The sequence below is a fragment of the Amblyomma americanum genome, chromosome 1, assembly GCF_052857255.1.
Source record: "Amblyomma americanum isolate KBUSLIRL-KWMA chromosome 1, ASM5285725v1, whole genome shotgun sequence".
Classification (NCBI taxonomy): Eukaryota; Metazoa; Arthropoda; class Arachnida; order Ixodida; family Ixodidae; genus Amblyomma; species Amblyomma americanum.
The window spans coordinates 532,673,450-532,691,851 of record NC_135497.1 but is presented as its reverse complement, the minus strand read 5'-3'; the positions used below and the strand labels follow the sequence as shown (position 1 = coordinate 532,691,851).

The window sequence follows — 18,402 nt, the reverse complement described above, 5'->3', positions numbered from 1 at the left end:
GCCGCTATGGTCGAGCGTGGCGCTGGTGAACACTCTCAAGGTTCGGTTACACCCAATGAACATAAATACCCACGAGAGCAGCAGATTGGACAGCCGTCCCCGTAGCTCAGTTGGTAAGAGCACCGAACGCGATATTCGGAGGTCGTGGGTTCGGATCCCACCGGCGGCATGGTTGTTTTTTCTGCTGCTTTATAAGTAATTTTCTTTAAGCGATTTATTAATCTAAGTACTACAATATCCCACTGATAAGCACAACACATAAAAAAACATTGCCCTATGCACCTTGGTTTCGGTGCCTGTTGGCTCCCTTCATAGGTTTGTCAAACGGGCCCCTCATTTACTTTAACTTACCTGCTAATAGCTTAACGAGGGTCTCGGTTCTGGCAGTCTTGATGCCATAGGTAGCTTATGAGGGCTCTCGCACAGTTTCCGCCCTCGTCCTTAGATGACGTTCCACGTCACGCTCGCGGTATTACAGGACGTGCTACGTCCGCCGCTAAGGTCGAGGGTGGCGCTGGCGAACACTCTCAAGGTTCGCTTACACCCAATGAATATAAATACCCACGAGAGCAGCAGATTGGACAGCCGTCGCCGTAGCTCAGTTGGTAAGAGCACCAAACGCGATATTCGGAGGTCGTGGGTTCGGATCCCACCGGCGGCATGGTTGTTTTTTCTGCTGCCTTATAAGTATTTTTAAGCGATTTTTTAATTTAAGTACTATAATATTCCACAGATAAGCACAACACATAAAAAATATTCCCCTATGCACCTCGGTTTCGGTGACTGTTGGCTCCCTTCATAGGTTTGTCAAACGGGCCCCTCATCTCCTTTAACTTACCTGCTAATAGCTTAACGAGGGTCTCGGTTCTGGCAGTCCTGATGCCATAGGTAGCTTAAGAGGGCTCTCGCACAGTTTCCGCCCTCGTCCTTAGATGACGTTCCACGTCACGCTCGCGGTATTACAGGACGTGCTACGTCCGGCGCTAAGGTCGAGGGTGGCACTGGTGAACACTCTCAAGGTTCGCTTACACCCAATGAACATAAATACCCACGAGAGCAGCAGATTGGACAGCCGTCGCCGTAGCTCAGTTGGTAAGAGCACCGAACGCGATATTCGGAGGTCGTGGGTTCGAATGCCACCGGCGGCATGGTTGTTTTTTCTGCTGCTTTATAAGTAATTTTCTTTAAGCGCTTTAATAATCTATGTATTATAATATCCTACTGATAAGCACAACACATAAAAACATTCCCCTATGCACCTTGGTTTCGGTGACTGTTGCCTCCCTTCATAGGTTTGTCAAACGGGCCCCTCATTTTCTTTATCTTACCTGCTTATAGCTTAACGAGGGTCTCGGTTCTGGCAGTCTTGATGCCATAGGTAGCTTAAGAGGGCTCTCGCACAGTTTCCGCCCTTACCGTTAGATGACGTTCCACGTGACGCTCGCGGTATTACAGGATGTGCTACGTCCGCCGCTATGGTCGAGGGTGGCGCTGGTGAACACTCTCAAGGTTCGCTTACACCCAATGAACATAAATACCCACGAGAGCAGCAGATTGGACAGCCGTTGCCGTAGCTCAGTTGGTAAGAGCACCGGACGCGATATTCGGCGGTCGTGGGTTCGGATCCCACCTGAGGCATGGTTGTTTTTTCTTTTGCTTTATAAGTATTTTCTTTAAGCTATTTATTAATCTAAGTACTACAATATCCCACTGATAAGCACAACACATAAAAACATTCCCCTATGCACCTAGGTTTCGGTGACTGTTGGCTCCCTTCATAGGTTTGTCAAACGGGCCCCTCATTTCCTTTAACTTACCTGCTAATAGCTTAACGAGGGTCTCGGTTCTGGCAGTCTTGATTCCATAGGTAGCTTAAGAGGGCTCTCGCACAGTTTCCGCCCACGCCGTTAGATGACGTTCCTCGTCACGCTCGCGGTATTACAGGACGTGCTACATTCGCCGCTGTGGTCGAGGGTGGCGCTGGTGAACACTCTCAAGGTTCGCTTACAACCAATGAACATAAATGCCCACGAGAGCAGTAGATTGGACAGCGGTCGACGTAGCTCAGTTGGTAAGAGCACCGAACGCGATATTCGGAGGTCGTGGGTTCGAATCCCACCGGCGGCATGGTTGTTTTTTCTGCTGCTTTATAAGTATATTCTTTAAGCGATTTATTAATCTAAGTACTATAATATCCCACTGATAAGCACAACACATAAAAACATTCCTCTACGCACCTTGGTTTCGGTGACTGTTGCCTCCCTTCATAGGTTTGTCAAACGGGCCCCTCATTTTCTTTCTCTTACCTGCTTATAGCTTAACGAGGGTCTCGGTTCTGGCAGTCTTGATGCCATAGGTAGCTTAAGAGGGCTCTCGCACAGTTTCCGCCCTCGCCGTTAGATGACGTTCCACATGACGCTCGCGGTATTACAGGATGTGCTACGTCCGTCGCTATGATCGAGGGTGGCGCTCGTGAACACTATCAAGGTTCGCTTACACCCAATGAACATAAATACCCACGAGAGCAGCAGATTGGACAGACGTCACCGTAGCTCAGTTGGTAAGAGCACCGGACCTGATATTCGGAGGTTGTGGGTTCGGATCCCACCGGCGGCATGGCTGTTTTTTTCTGTTGCTTTATAAGTAACTTTCCTTAAGCGATTTATTAATCTAAGTTTTATAATATCCCACTGGTAAGCACAACACATAAAAAAACATTCCCCTGTGCACCTTGGTTTCGGTGACTGTTGGCTCCCTTCATAGGTTTGTCAAAGGGGCCCCTCATTTCCTTTAACTTACCTGCTAATAGCTTAGCGATGGTCTCGGTTCTGGCAGTCTTGATGCCATAGGTAGCTTATGAGGGCTCTCGCACAGTTTCCGCCCTCGCCGTTAGATGACATTCCACGTCAGGGTCGCGGTATTACAGGACGTGCTACGTCCGCCGCTAAGGTCGAGGGTGGCGCTGATGAACACTCTCAAGGTTCGCAACACCCAATGAACATAAATACCCACGAGAGCAGCAGATTGGACAGCCGTCGCCGTAGCTCAGTTGGCAAGAGCACCGGACGCGATATTCGGAGGTCGTGGGTTCGGATCCCACCGGCAGCATGGTTGTTTTTTCTGTTGCTTTATAAGTAATTTTCTTTAAGCGATTTATTAATCTAAGTACTATAATATCCCACTGGTAAGCACAACACATAAAAAACATTCCCCTGTGCACCTTGGTTTCGGTGACTGTTGGCTCCCTTCATAGGTTTGTCAAAGGGGCCCCTCATTTCCTTTAACTTACCTGCTAATAGCTTAGCGAGGGTCTCGGTTCTGGCAGTCTTGATGCCATAGGTAGCTTATGAGGGCTCTCGCACAGTTTCCGCCCTCGCCGTTAGGTGACGTTCCACGTCACGCGCGCGGTATTACAGGACGTGTTACGTACGCCGCTTAGGTCGAGGGTGACGCTGGTGAACACTCTCAAGGTTCGCTTACACCCAATGAACATAAATACCCTCGAGAGCAGCAGATTGGACAGCCGTCGCCGTAGCTCAGTTGGTAAGAGCACCGAACGCGATATTCGGAGGTCGTGGGTTCGGATCCCACCGGCGGCATGGTTGTTTTTTCTGCTGCTTTATAAGTAATTTTCTTTAAGCGATTTATTAATCTAAGTACTATAATATCCCACTGATAAGCACAACACAAAAACATTCCCCTTTGCACCTTGGTTTCGGTGACTGTTGGCTCCCTTCATAGGTTTGTCAAACGTGCCCCTCATTTCCTTTAACTTATCTGCTAATAGCTTAACGAGGGTCTGGGTTCTGGGAGTCTTGATGCCATAGGTAGCTTAAGAGTGCTCTCGCATAGTTTCCGCCCTCGCCGTTAGATGACGTTCCACATCACGCTCGCGGTATTACAGGATGTGCTACGTCCGTCGCTATGGTCGAGGGTGGCGCTCGTGAACACTCTCGAGGTTCGCTTACACCCAATGAACATAAATACCCACGAGAGAAGCAGATTGGACAGCCGTTGCCGTAGCTCAGTTGGTAAGAGCACCGGACGCGATATTCGGCGGTCGTGGGTTCGGATCCCACCGGCGGCAAGGTTGTTTTTTCTGCTGCTTTATAAGTAATTTTCTTTAAGCGATTTTTTAATCTAAGTACTATAATATCCCACTGATAAGCACAACACATAAAAACATTCCCCTATGCACCTTGGTTTCGGTGACTGTTGGCTCCCTTCATACGTTTGTCAAACGGGCCCCTCATTTCCTTTAACTTACCTGCTAATAGCTTAGCGAGCGTCTCGGTTCTGGCGGTCTTGATGCCATAGGTAGCTTTTGAGGGCTCTCGCACAGTTTCCGCCCTCGCCGTTAGATGACGTTCCACGTCAGGGTCGCGGTATTACAGGACGTGCTACGTCCGCCGCTAAGGTCGAGGGTGGCGCTGATGAACACTCTCAAGGTTCGCTTACACCCAATGAACATAAATACCCTCGAGAGCAGCAGATTGGACAGCCGTCGCCGTAGCTCAGTTGGTAAGAGCACCGAACGCGATATTCGGAGGTCGTGGGTTCGGATCCCACCGGCGGCATGGTTGTTTTTTCTGCTGCTTTATAAGTAATGTTCTTTAAGCGATTTATTAATCTAAGTACTATAATATCCCACTGATAAGCACAACACAAAAATATTCCCCTATGCACCTCGGTTTCGGTGACTTGGCTCCCTTCATAGGTTTGTCAAACGGGCCCCTCATCTGCTTTAACTTACCTGCTAATAGCTTAACGAGGGTCTCGGTTCTGGCAGTCTTGATGCCATAGGTAGCTTAAGAGGGCTCTCGCACAGTTTCCGCCCTCGTCCTTAGATGACGTTCCACGGCACGCTCGCGGTGTTACAGGACGTGCTACGTCCGCCGCTAAGGTCGAGGGTGGCGCTGGTGAACACTCTCAAGGTTCGCTTACACCCAATGAACATAAATACCCACGAGAGCAGCAGATTGGACAGCCGTCGCCGTAGCTCAGTTGGTAAGAGCACCGAACGCGATATTCGGAGGTCGTGGGTTCGAATCCCACCGGCGGCATGGTTGTTTTTTCTGCTGCTTTATAAGTATATTCTTTAAGCGATTTATTAATCTAAGTACTATAATATCCTACTGATAAGCACAACACATAAAAACATTCCCCTACGCACCTTGGTTTCGGTGACTGTTGCCTCCCTTCATAGGTTTGTCAAACGGGCCCCTCATTTTCTTTCTCTTACCTGCTTATAGCTTAACGAGGGTCTCGGTTCTGGCAGTCTTGATGCCATAGGTAGCTTAAGAGGGCTCTCGCACAGTTTCCGCCCTCGCCGTTAGATGACGTTCCACATCACGCTCGCGGTATTACAGGATGTGCTACGTCCGTCGCTATGATCGAGGGTGGCGCTCGTGAACACTATCAAGGTTCGCTTACACCCAATGAACATAAATACCCACGAGAGCAGCAGATTGGACAGATGTCACCGTAGCTCAGTTGGTAAGAGCACCGGACCTGATATTCGGAGGTCGTGGGATCGGATCCCACCGGCGGCATGGTTGTTTTTTTCTTTTGCTTTATAAGTAACTTTCTTTAAGCGATTTATTAATCTAAGTTTTATAATATCCCACTGGTAAGCACAACACATAAAAAAACATTCCCCTGTGCACCTTGGTTTCGGTGACTGTTGGCTCCCTTCATAGGTTTGTCAAAGGGGCCCCTCATTTCCTTTAACTTACCTGCTAATAGCTTAGCGAGGGTATCGGTTCTGGCAGTCTTGATGCCATAGGTAGCTTAAGAGGGCTCTCGCAAAGTTTCCGCCCTCGCCGTTAGATGACGTTCCACGTCACTCTCGCGGTATTACAGGACGTGCTGCGTCCGCCGCTATGGTCGAGGGTGGCGCTGGTGAACACTATCAAGGTTCGCTTACACCCAATGAACATAAATACCCACGAGAGCAGCAGATTGGACAGACGTCGCCGTAGCTCAGTTGGTAAGAGCACCGGACCTGATATTCGGAGGTCGTGGGTTCGGAACCCACCGGCGGCATGGTTGTTTTTTTCTGTTGCTTTATAAGTAATTTTCTTTGCGCGATTTATTAATCTAAGTACTATAGTATCCCACTGGTAAGCACAACACATAAAAAAACATTCCCCTGTGCACCTTTGTTTCGGTGACTGTTGGCTCCCTTCATAGGTTTGTCAAAGGGGCCCCTCATTTCCTTTAACTTACCTGCTAATAGCTTAGCGAGGGTCTCGGTTCTGGCAGTCTTGATGCCATAGGTAGCTTAAGAGGGCTCTCGCACAGTTTCCGCCCTCGCCGTTAGGTGACGTTCCACGTCACGCGCGCGGTATTACAGGACGTGTTACGTACGCCGCTAAGGTCGAGGGTGACGCTGGTGAACACTCTCAAGGTTCGCTTACACCCAATGAACATAAATACCCTCGAGAGCAGCAGATTGGACAGCCGTCGCCGTAGCTCAGTTGGTAAGAGCACCGAACGCGATATTCGGAGGTCGTGGGTTCGGATCCCACCGGCGGCATGGTTGTTTTTTTCTGCTGCTTTATAAGTAATTTTCTTTAAGCGATTTATTAATCTAAGTACTATAATATCCCACTGATAAGCACAACACAAAAACATTCCCCTTTGCACCTTGGTTTCGGTGACTGTTGGCTCCCTTCATAGGTTTGTCAAACGTGCCCCTCATTTCCTTTAACTTACCTGATAATAGCTTAACGAGGGTCTGGGTTCTGGGAGTCTTGATGCCATAGGTAGCTTAAGAGTGCTCTCGCACAGTTTCCGCCCTCGCCGTTAGATGACGTTCCACATCACGCTCGCGGTATTACAGGATGTGCTACGTCCGTCGCTATGGTCGAGGGTGGCGCTCGTGAACACTCTCGAGGTTCGCTTACACCCAATGAACATAAATACCCACGAGAGAAGCAGATTGTACAGCCGTTGCCGTAGCTCAGTTGGTAAGAGCACCGGACGCGATATTCGGCGGTCGTGGGTTCGGATCCCACCGGCGGCATGGTTGTTTTTTCTGCTGCTTTATAAGTAATTTTCTTTAAGCGATTTTTTAATCTAAGTACTATAATATCCCACTGATAAGCACAACACATAAAAACATTCCCCTATGCACCTTGGTTTCGGTGACTGTTGGCTCCCTTCATACGTTTGTCAAACGGGCCCCTCATTTCCTTTAACTTACCTGCTAATAGCTTAGCGAGCGTCTCGGTTCTGGCGGTCTTGATGCCATAGGTAGCTTTTGAGGGCTCTCGCACAGTTTCCGCCCTCGCCGTTAGATGACGTTCCACGTCAGGGTCGCGGTATTACAGGACGTGCTACGTCCGCCGCTAAGGTCGAGGGTGGCGCTGATGAACACTCTCAAGGTTCGCTTACACCCAATGAACATAAATACCCTCGAGAGCAGCAGATTGGACAGCCGTCGCCGTAGCTCAGTTGGTAAGAGCACCGAACGCGATATTCGGAGGTCGTGGGTTCGGATCCCACCGGCGGCATGGTTGTTTTTTCTGCTGCTTTATAAGTAATTTTCTTTAAGCGATTTATTAATCTAAGTACTATAATATCCCACTGATAAGCACAACACAAAAACATTCCCCTATGCACCTTGGTTGCGGTGACTGTTGGCTCCCTTCATAGGTTTGTCAAACGGGCCCCTCATTTCCTTTAACTTACCTGCTAATAGCTTAGCGAGGGTCTCGGTTCTGGCAGTCTTGATGCCATAGGTAGCTTAAGAGGGCTCTCGCACAGTTTCCGCCCTCGCCGTTAGATGACGTTCCACATCACGCTCGCGGTATTACAGGATGTGCTACGTCCGTCGCTATGATCGAGGGTGGCGCTCGTGAACACTCTCAAGGTTCGCTTACACCCAGTGAACATAAATACCTACGAGAGCAGCAGATTGGACAGACGTCGCCGTAGCTCAGTTGGTAAGAGCACCGGACCTGATATTCGGAGGTCGTGGGTTCGGATCCCACCGGCGGCATGGTTGTTTTTTTCTGTTGCTTTATAAGTAACTTTCTTTAAGCGATTTATTAATCTAAGTTCTATAATATCCCACTGGTAAGCACAACACAAAACAACATTCCCCTATGCACCTTGGTTTCGGTGACTGTTGGCTCCCTTCATACGTTTGTCAAACGGGCCCCTCATTTTCTTTCTCTTACCTGCTTATAGCTTAACGATGGTCTCGGTTCTGGCAGTCTTGATGCCATAGTAGCTTAAGAGGGCTCTCGCACAGTTTCCGCCCTCGCCGTTAGATGACGTTCCACATCACGCTCGCGGTATTACAGGACGTGCTACGTCCGCCGCTAAGGTCGAGGGTGGCGCTGATGAACACTCTCAAGGTTCGCTTACACCCAATGAACATAAATACCCTCGAGAGCAGCAGATTGGACAGCCGTCGCCGTAGCTCAGTTGGTAAGAGCACCGAACGCGATATTCGGAGGTCGTGGGTTCGGATCCCACCGGCGGCATGGTTGTTTTTTCTGCTGCTTTATAAGTAATTTTCTTTAAGCGATTTATTAGTCTAAGTACTATAATATCCCACTGATAAGCACAACACAAAAATATTCCCCTATGCACCTCGGTTTCGGTGACTTGGCTCCCTTCATAGGTTTGTCAAACGGGCCCCTCATCTCCTTTAACTTACCTGCTAATAGCTTAACGAGGGTCTCGGTTCTGGCAGTCTTGATGCCATAGGTAGCTTAAGAGGGCTCTCGCACAGTTTCCGCCCTCGTCCTTAGATGACGTTCCACGGCACGCTCGCGGTGTTACAGGACGTGCTACGTCCGCCGCTAAGGTCGAGGGTGGCGCTGGTGAACACTCTCAAGGTTCGCTTACACCCAATGAAAATAAATACCCACGAGAGCAGCAGATTGGACAGCCGTCGCCGTAGCTCAGTTGGTAAGAGCACCGAACGCGATATTCGGAGGTCGTGGGTTCGAATCCCACCGGCGGCATGGTTGTTTTTTCTGCTGCTTTATAAGTATATTCTTTAAGCGATTTATTAATCTAAGTACTATAATATCCTACTGATAAGCACAACACATAAAAACATTCCCCTACGCACCCTGGTTTCGGTGACTGTTGGCTCCCTTCATAGGTTTGTCAAAGGGGCCCTTCATTTCCTTTAACTTACCTGCTAATAGCTTAGCGAGGGTATCGGTTCTGGCAGTCTTGATGCCATAGGTAGCTTAAGAGGGCTCTCGCAAAGTTTCCGCCCTCGCCGTTAGATGACGTTCCACGTCACTCTCGCGGTATTACAGGACGTGCTGCGTCCGCCGCTATGGTCGAGGGTGGCGCTGGTGAACACTATCAAGGTTCGCTTACACCCAATGAACATAAATACCCACGAGAGCAGCAGATTGGACAGACGTCGCCGTAGCTCAGTTGGTAAGAGCACCGGACCTGATATTCGGAGGTCGTGGGTTCGGAACCCACCGGCGGCATGGTTGTTTTTTTCTGTTGCTTTATAAGTAATTTTCTTTGCGCGATTTATTAATCTAAGTACTATAGTATCCCACTGGTAAGCACAACACATAAAAAAACATTCCCCTGTGCACCTTTGTTTCGGTGACTGTTGGCTCCCTTCATAGGTTTGTCAAAGGGGCCCCTCATTTCCTTTAACTTACCTGCTAATAGCTTAGCGAGGGTCTCGGTTCTGGCAGTCTTGATGCCATAGGTAGCTTAAGAGGGCTCTCGCACAGTTTCCGCCCTCGCCGTTAGGTGACGTTCCACGTCACGCGCGCGGTATTACAGGACGTGTTACGTACGCCGCTAAGGTCGAGGGTGACGCTGGTGAACACTCTCAAGGTTCGCTTACACCCAATGAACATAAATACCCTCGAGAGCAGCAGATTGGACAGCCGTCGCCGTAGCTCAGTTGGTAAGAGCACCGAACGCGATATTCGGAGGTCGTGGGTTCGGATCCCACCGGCGGCATGGTTGTTTTTTTCTGCTGCTTTATAAGTAATTTTCTTTAAGCGATTTATTAATCTAAGTACTATAATATCCCACTGATAAGCACAACACAAAAACATTCCCCTTTGCACCTTGGTTTCGGTGACTGTTGGCTCCCTTCATAGGTTTGTCAAACGTGCCCCTCATTTCCTTTAACTTACCTGATAATAGCTTAACGAGGGTCTGGGTTCTGGGAGTCTTGATGCCATAGGTAGCTTAAGAGTGCTCTCGCACAGTTTCCGCCCTCGCCGTTAGATGACGTTCCACATCACGCTCGCGGTATTACAGGATGTGCTACGTCCGTCGCTATGGTCGAGGGTGGCGCTCGTGAACACTCTCGAGGTTCGCTTACACCCAATGAACATAAATACCCACGAGAGAAGCAGATTGGACAGCCGTTGCCGTAGCTCAGTTGGTAAGAGCACCGGACGCGATATTCGGCGGTCGTGGGTTCGGATCCCACCGGCGGCATGGTTGTTTTTTCTGCTGCTTTATAAGTAATTTTCTTTAAGCGATTTTTTAATCTAAGTACTATAATATCCCACTGATAAGCACAACACATAAAAACATTCCCCTATGCACCTTGGTTTCGGTGACTGTTGGCTCCCTTCATACGTTTGTCAAACGGGCCCCTCATTTCCTTTAACTTACCTGCTAATAGCTTAGCGAGCGTCTCGGTTCTGGCGGTCTTGATGCCATAGGTAGCTTTTGAGGGCTCTCGCACAGTTTCCGCCCTCGCCGTTAGATGACGTTCCACGTCAGGGTCGCGGTATTACAGGACGTGCTACGTCCGCCGCTAAGGTCGAGGGTGGCGCTGATGAACACTCTCAAGGTTCGCTTACACCCAATGAACATAAATACCCTCGAGAGCAGCAGATTGGACAGCCGTCGCCGTAGCTCAGTTGGTAAGAGCACCGAACGCGATATTCGGAGGTCGTGGGTTCGGATCCCACCGGCGGCATGGTTGTTTTTTCTGCTGCTTTATAAGTAATTTTCTTTAAGCGATTTATTAATCTAAGTACTATAATATCCCACTGATAAGCACAACACAAAAACATTCCCCTATGCACCTTGGTTGCGGTGACTGTTGGCTCCCTTCATAGGTTTGTCAAACGGGCCCCTCATTTCCTTTAACTTACCTGCTAATAGCTTAGCGAGGGTCTCGGTTCTGGCAGTCTTGATGCCATAGGTAGCTTAAGAGGGCTCTCGCACAGTTTCCGCCCTCGCCGTTAGATGACGTTCCACATCACGCTCGCGGTATTACAGGATGTGCTACGTCCGTCGCTATGATCGAGGGTGGCGCTCGTGAACACTCTCAAGGTTCGCTTACACCCAGTGAACATAAATACCCACGAGAGCAGCAGATTGGACAGACGTCGCCGTAGCTCAGTTGGTAAGAGCACCGGACCTGATATTCGGAGGTCGTGGGTTCGGATCCCACCGGCGGCATGGTTGTTTTTTTCTGTTGCTTTATAAGTAACTTTCTTTAAGCGATTTATTAATCTAAGTTCTATAATATCCCACTGGTAAGCACAACACAAAACAACATTCCCCTATGCACCTTGGTTTCGGTGACTGTTGGCTCCCTTCATACGTTTGTCAAACGGGCCCCTCATTTTCTTTCTCTTACCTGCTTATAGCTTAACGAGGGTCTCGGTTCTGGCAGTCTTGATGCCATAGTAGCTTAAGAGGGCTCTCGCACAGTTTCCGCCCTCGCCGTTAGATGACGTTCCACATCACGCTCGCGGTATTACAGGACGTGCTACGTCCGCCGCTAAGGTCGAGGGTGGCGCTGATGAACACTCTCAAGGTTCGCTTACACCCAATGAACATAAATACCCTCGAGAGCAGCAGATTGGACAGCCGTCGCCGTAGCTCAGTTGGTAAGAGCACCGAATGCGATATTCGGAGGTCGTGGGTTCGGATCCCACCGGCGGCATGGTTGTTTTTTCTGCTGCTTTATAAGTAATTTTCTTTAAGCGATTTATTAGTCTAAGTACTATAATATCCCACTGATAAGCACAACACAAAAATATTCCCCTATGCACCTCGGTTTCGGTGACTTGGCTCCCTTCATAGGTTTGTCAAACGGGCCCCTCATCTCCTTTAACTTACCTGCTAATAGCTTAACGAGGGTCTCGGTTCTGGCAGTCTTGATGCCATAGGTAGCTTAAGAGGGCTCTCGCACAGTTTCCGCCCTCGTCCTTAGATGACGTTCCACGGCACGCTCGCGGTGTTACAGGACGTGCTACGTCCGCCGCTAAGGTCGAGGGTGGCGCTGGTGAACACTCTCAAGGTTCGCTTACACCCAATGAAAATAAATACCCACGAGAGCAGCAGATTGGACAGCCGTCGCCGTAGCTCAGTTGGTAAGAGCACCGAACGCGATATTCGGAGGTCGTGGGTTCGAATCCCACCGGCGGCATGGTTGTTTTTTCTGCTGCTTTATAAGTATATTCTTTAAGCGATTTATTAATCTAAGTACTATAATATCCTACTGATAAGCACAACACATAAAAACATTCCCCTACGCACCCTGGTTTCGGTGACTGTTGCCTCCCTTCATAGGTTTGTCAAAGGGGCCCCTCATTTCCTTTAACTTACCTGCTAATAGCTTAGCGAGGGTCTCGGTTCTGGCAGTCTTGATGCCATAGGTAGCTTATGAGGGCTCTCGCACAGTTTCCGCCCTCGCCGTTAGGTGACGTTCCACGTCACGCGCGCGGTATTACAGGACGTGTTACGTACGCCGCTAAGGTCGAGGGTGACGCTGGTGAACACTCTCAAGGTTCGCTTACACCCAATGAACATAAATACCCTCGAGAGCAGCAGATTGGACAGCCGTCGCCGTAGCTCAGTTGGTAAGAGCACCGAACGCGATATTCGGAGGTCGTGGGTTCGGATCCCACCGGCGGCATGGTTGTTTTTTCTGCTGCTTTATAAGTAATTTTCTTTAAGCGATTTATTAATCTAAGTACTATAATATCCCACTGATAAGCACAACACAAAAACATTCCCCTTTGCACCTTGGTTTCGGTGACTGTTGGCTCCCTTCATAGGTTTGTCAAACGTGCCCCTCATTTCCTTTAACTTACCTGCTAATAGCTTAACGAGGGTCTGGGTTCTGGGAGTCTTGATGCTATAGGTAGCTTAAGATTGCTCTCGCACAGTTTCCGCCCTCGCCGTTAGATGACGTTCCACATCACGCTCGCGGTATTACAGGATGTGCTACGTCCGTCGCTATGGTCGAGGGTGGCGCTCGTGAACACTCTCGAGGTTCGCTTACACCCAATGAACATAAATACCCACGAGAGAAGCAGATTAGACAGCCGTTGCCGTAGCTCAGTTGGTAAGAGCACCGGACGCGATATTCGGCGGTCGTGGGTTCGGATCCCACCGGCGGCATGGTTGTTTTTTCTGCTGCCTTATAAGTAATTTTCTTTAAGCGATTTTTTAATCTAAGTACTATAATATCCCACTGATAAGCACAACACATAAAAACATTCCCCTATGCACCTTGGTTTCGGTGACTGTTGGCTCCCTTCATACGTTTGTCAAACGGGCCCCTCATTTCCTTTAACTTACCTGCTAATAGTTTAGCGAGCGTCTCGGTTCTGGCGGTCTTGATGCCATAGGTAGCTTTTGAGGGCTCTCGCACAGTTTCCGCCCTCGCCGTTAGATGACGTTCCACGTCAGGGTCGCGGTATTACAGGACGTGCTACGTCCGCCGCTAAGGTCGAGGGTGGCGCTGATGAACACTCTCAAGGTTCGCTTACACCCAATGAACATAAATACCCTCGAGAGCAGCAGATTGGACAGCCGTCGCCGTAGCTCAGTTGGTAAGAGCACCGAACGCGATATTCGGAGGTCGTGGGTTCGGATCCCACCGGCGGCATGGTTATTTTTTCTGCTGCTTTATAAGTAATTTTCTTTAAGCGATTTATTAATCTAAGTACTATAATATCCCACTGATAAGCACAACACAAAAACATTCCCCTATGCACCTTGGTTTCGGTGACTGTTGGCTCCCTTCATAGGTTTGTCAAACGGGCCCCTCATTTCCTTTACCTTACCTGCTAATAGCTTAGCGAGGGTCTCGGTTCTGGCAGTCTTGATGCCATAGGTAGCTTAAGAGGGCTCTCGCACAGTTTCCGCCCTCGCCGTTAGATGACGTTCCACATCACGCTCGCGGTATTACAGGATGTGCTACGTCCGTCGCTATGATCGAGGGTGGCGCTCGTGAACACTCTCAAGGTTCGCTTACACCCAGTGAACATAAATACCCACGAGAGCAGCAGATTGGACAGACGTCGCCGTAGCTCAGTTGGTAAGAGCACCGGACCTGATATTCGGAGGTCGTGGGTTCGGATCCCACCGGCGGCATGGTGGTTTTTTTCTGTTGCTTTATAAGTAACTTTCTTTAAGCGATTTATTATTCTAAGTACTATAATATCCCACTGGTAAGCACAACACAAAACAACATTCCCCTATGCACCTTGGTTTCGGTGACTGTTGGCTCCCTTCATACGTTTGTCAAACGGGCCCCTCATTTCCTTTAACTTACCTGCTAATAGCTTAGCGATGGTCTCGGTTCTGGCAGTCTTGATGCCATAGGTAGCTTATGAGGGCTCTCGCACAGTTTCCGCCCTCGCCATTAGATGACATTCCACGTCAGGGTCGCGGTATTACAGGACGTGCTACGTCCGCCGCTAAGGTCGAGGGTGGCGCTGATGAACACTCTCAAGGTTCGCAACACCCAATGAACATAAATACCCACGAGAGCAGCAGATTGGACAGCCGTCGCCGTAGCTCAGTTGGTAAGAGCACCGGACCCGATATTCGGAGGTCGTGGGTTCGGATCCCACCGGCAGCATGGTTGTTTTTTCTGTTGCTTTATAAGTAATTTTCTTTAAGCGATTTATTAATCTAAGTTTTATAGTATCCCACTGGTAAGCACAACACATAAAAAAACATTCCCCTGTGCACCTTTGTTTCGGTAACTGTTGGCTCCCTTCATAGGTTTGTCAAAGGGGCCCCTCATTTCCTTTAACTTACCTGCTAATAGCTTAGCGAGGGTCTCGGTTCTGGCAGTCTTGATGCCATAGGTAGCTTATGAGGGCTCTCGCACAGTTTCCGCCCTCGCCGTTAGGTGACGTTCCACGTCACGCTCGCGGTATTACAGGACGTGCTACGTCCGCCGCTAAGGTCGAGGGTGGCGCTGGTGAACACTCTCAAGGTTCGCTTACACCCAATGAACATAAATACCCACGAGAGCAGCAGATTGGACAGCCGTCGTCGTAGCTCAGTTGGTAAGAGCACCGGACGCGATATTCGGCGGTCGTGGGTTCGGATCCCACCGGCGGCGTGGTTGTTTTTTCTGCTGCTTTATAAGTAATTTTCTTTAAGCGATTTTTTAATCTAAGTACTATAATATCCCACTGATAAGCACAACACATAAAAACATTCCCCTATGCACCTTGGTTTCGGTGACTGTTGGCTCCCTTCATAGGTTTGTCAAACGGGCCCCTCATTTCCTTTAACTTACCTGCTAATAGCTTAGCGAGGGTCTCGGTTCTGGCAGTCTTGATGCCATAGGTAGCTTAAGAGGGCTCTCGCAAAGTTTCCGCCCTCGCCGTTAGATGACGTTCCACGTCACGCTCGCGGTATTACAGGACGTGCTGCGTCCGCCGCTATGGTCGAGGGTGGCGCTGGTGAACACTCTCAAGGTTCGCTTACACCCAATGAACATAAATACCCACGAGAGCAGCAGATTGGACAGACGTCGCCGTAGCTCAGTTGGTAAGAGCACCGGACCTGATATTCGGAGGTCGTGGGTTCGGAACCCACCGGCGGCATGGTTGTTTTTTTCTGTTGCTTTATAAGTAATTTTCTTTAAGCGATTTATTAATCTAAGTACTATAGTATCCCACTGGTAAGCACAACACATAAAAAAACATTCCCCTGTGCACCTTTGTTTCGGTGACTGTTGGCTCCCTTCATAGGTTTGTCAAACGGGCCCCTCATTTCCTTTACCTTACCTGCTAATAGCTTAGCGAGGGTCTCGGTTCTGGCAGTCTTGATGCCATAGGTAGCTTAAGAGGGCTCTCGCACAGTTTCCGCCCTCGCCGTTAGATGACGTTCCACATCACGCTCGCGGTATTACAGGATGTGCTACGTCCGTCGCTATGATCGAGGGTGGCGCTCGTGAACACTCTCAAGGTTCGCTTACACCCAGTGAACATAAATACCCACGAGAGCAGCAGATTGGACAGACGTCGCCGTAGCTCAGTTGGTAAGAGCACCGGACCTGATATTCGGAGGTCGTGGGTTCGGATCCCACCGGCGGCATGGTGGTTTTTTTCTGTTGCTTTATAAGTAACTTCCTTTAAGCGATTTATTATTCTAAGTACTATAATATCCCACTGGTAAGCACAACACAAAACAACATTCCCCTATGCACCTTGGTTTCGGTGACTGTTGGCTCCCTTCATACGTTTCTCAAACGGGCCCCTCATTTCCTTTAACTTACCTGCTAATAGCTTAGCGATGGTCTCGGTTCTGGCAGTCTTGATGCCATAGGTAGCTTATGAGGGCTCTCGCACAGTTTCCGCCCTCGCCATTAGATGACATTCCACGTCAGGGTCGCGGTATTACAGGACGTGCTACGTCCGCCGCTAAGGTCGAGGGTGGCGCTGATGAACACTCTCAAGGTTCGCAACACCCAATGAACATAAATACCCACGAGAGCAGCAGATTGGACAGCCGTCGCCGTAGCTCAGTTGGTAAGAGCACCGGACGCGATATTCGGAGGTCGTGGGTTCGGATCCCACCGGCAGCATGGTTGTTTTTTCTGTTGCTTTATAAGTAATTTTCTTTAAGCGATTTATTAATCTAAGTTTTATAGTATCCCACTGGTAAGCACAACACATAAAAAAACATTCCCCTGTGCACCTTTGTTTCGGTAACTGTTGGCTCCCTTCATAGGTTTGTCAAACGGGCCCCTCATTTCCTTTAACTTACCTGCTAATAACTTAGCGAGGGTCTCGGTTCTGGCAGTCTTGATGCCATAGGTAGCTTATGAGGGCTCTCGCACAGTTTCCGCCCTCGCCGTTAGGTGACGTTCCACGTCACGCTCGCGGTATTACAGGACGTGCTACGTCCGCCGCTAAGGTCGAGGGTGGCGCTGGTGAACACTCTCAAGGTTCGCTTACACCCAATGAACATAAATACCCACGAGAGCAGCAGATTGGACAGCCGTCGTCGTAGCTCAGTTGGTAAGAGCACCGGACGCGATATTCGGCGGTCGTGGGTTCGGATCCCACCGGCGGCGTGGTTGTTTTTTCTGCTGCTTTATAAGTAATTTTCTTTAAGCGATTTTTTAATCTAAGTACTATAATATCCCACTGATAAGCACAACACATAAAAACATTCCCCTATGCACCTTGGTTTCGGTGACTGTTGGCTCCCTTCATAGGTTTGTCAAACGGGCCCCTCATTTCCTTTAACTTACCTGCTAATAGCTTAGCGAGGGTCTCGGTTCTGGCAGTCTTGATGCCATAGGTAGCTTAAGAGGGCTCTCGCAAAGTTTCCGCCCTCGCCGTTAGATGACGTTCCACGTCACGCTCGCGGTATTACAGGACGTGCTGCGTCCGCCGCTATGGTCGAGGGTGGCGCTGGTGAACACTCTCAAGGTTCGCTTACACCCAATGAACATAAATACCCACGAGAGCAGCAGATTGGACAGACGTCGCCGTAGCTCAGTTGGTAAGAGCACCGGACCTGATATTCGGAGGTCGTGGGTTCGGAACCCACCGGCGGCATGGTTGTTTTTTTCTGTTGCTTTATAAGTAATTTTCTTTAAGCGATTTATTAATCTAAGTACTATAGTATCCCACTGGTAAGCACAACACATAAAAAAACATTCCCCTGTGCACCTTTGTTTCGGTGACTGTTGGCTCCCTTCATAGGTTTGTCAAAGGGGCCCCTCATTTCCTTCAACTTACCTGCTAATAGCTTAGCGAGGGTCTCGGTTCTGGCAGTCTTGATGCCATAGGTAGCTTAAGAGGGCTCTCGCACAGTTTCCGCCCTCGTCCTTAGATGACGTTCCACGTCACGCTCGCGGTATTACAGGACGTGCTACGTCCGGTGCTAAGGTCGAGGGTGGCACTGGTGAACACTCTCAAGGTTCGCTTACACCCAATGAACATAAATACCCACGAGAGCAGCAGATTGGACAGCCGTCGCCGTAGCTCAGTTGGTAAGAGCACCGAACGCGATATTCGAAGGTCGTGGGTTCGAATGCCACCGGCGGCATGGTTGTTTTTTCTGCTGCTTTATAAGTAATTTTCTTTAAGCGCTTTATTAATCTATGTATTATAATATCCTACTGATAAGCACAACACATAAAAACATTCCCCTATGCAC

The 18,402-nt window shown here is 49.3% G+C and overlaps 13 non-coding genes across 13 annotated transcripts; all 13 read left to right on the top strand.

Moving 5' to 3' along the window:
* Nucleotides 1–2,542: 2,542 nt before the first annotated feature.
* On the top strand, nt 2,543–2,616 carry TRNAS-UGA (transfer RNA serine (anticodon UGA)). The gene has a single exon. It is a non-coding gene; the product is annotated as a tRNA-Ser (tRNA).
* A 2,373-nt stretch (nt 2,617–4,989) lies between these two features.
* Nucleotides 4,990–5,063, top strand: TRNAS-CGA (transfer RNA serine (anticodon CGA)). Its single transcript has one exon. It is a non-coding gene; the product is annotated as a tRNA-Ser (tRNA).
* A 415-nt stretch (nt 5,064–5,478) lies between these two features.
* TRNAS-UGA (transfer RNA serine (anticodon UGA)) lies at nt 5,479–5,552 on the top strand. Its single transcript has one exon. It is a non-coding gene; the product is annotated as a tRNA-Ser (tRNA).
* A 419-nt stretch (nt 5,553–5,971) lies between these two features.
* Nucleotides 5,972–6,045, top strand: TRNAS-UGA (transfer RNA serine (anticodon UGA)). Its single transcript has one exon. It is a non-coding gene; the product is annotated as a tRNA-Ser (tRNA).
* Nucleotides 6,046–7,931: 1,886 nt separating this feature from the next.
* On the top strand, nt 7,932–8,005 carry TRNAS-UGA (transfer RNA serine (anticodon UGA)). The gene has a single exon. It is a non-coding gene; the product is annotated as a tRNA-Ser (tRNA).
* A 902-nt stretch (nt 8,006–8,907) lies between these two features.
* On the top strand, nt 8,908–8,981 carry TRNAS-CGA (transfer RNA serine (anticodon CGA)). Its single transcript has one exon. It is a non-coding gene; the product is annotated as a tRNA-Ser (tRNA).
* A 415-nt stretch (nt 8,982–9,396) lies between these two features.
* TRNAS-UGA (transfer RNA serine (anticodon UGA)) lies at nt 9,397–9,470 on the top strand. Its single transcript has one exon. It is a non-coding gene; the product is annotated as a tRNA-Ser (tRNA).
* Nucleotides 9,471–11,356: 1,886 nt separating this feature from the next.
* On the top strand, nt 11,357–11,430 carry TRNAS-UGA (transfer RNA serine (anticodon UGA)). The gene has a single exon. It is a non-coding gene; the product is annotated as a tRNA-Ser (tRNA).
* A 902-nt stretch (nt 11,431–12,332) lies between these two features.
* Nucleotides 12,333–12,406, top strand: TRNAS-CGA (transfer RNA serine (anticodon CGA)). The gene has a single exon. It is a non-coding gene; the product is annotated as a tRNA-Ser (tRNA).
* Nucleotides 12,407–14,287: 1,881 nt separating this feature from the next.
* TRNAS-UGA (transfer RNA serine (anticodon UGA)) lies at nt 14,288–14,361 on the top strand. The gene has a single exon. It is a non-coding gene; the product is annotated as a tRNA-Ser (tRNA).
* Nucleotides 14,362–15,759: 1,398 nt separating this feature from the next.
* TRNAS-UGA (transfer RNA serine (anticodon UGA)) lies at nt 15,760–15,833 on the top strand. The gene has a single exon. It is a non-coding gene; the product is annotated as a tRNA-Ser (tRNA).
* A 419-nt stretch (nt 15,834–16,252) lies between these two features.
* Nucleotides 16,253–16,326, top strand: TRNAS-UGA (transfer RNA serine (anticodon UGA)). Its single transcript has one exon. It is a non-coding gene; the product is annotated as a tRNA-Ser (tRNA).
* A 1,398-nt stretch (nt 16,327–17,724) lies between these two features.
* TRNAS-UGA (transfer RNA serine (anticodon UGA)) lies at nt 17,725–17,798 on the top strand. Its single transcript has one exon. It is a non-coding gene; the product is annotated as a tRNA-Ser (tRNA).
* Nucleotides 17,799–18,402: the final 604 nt, after the last annotated feature.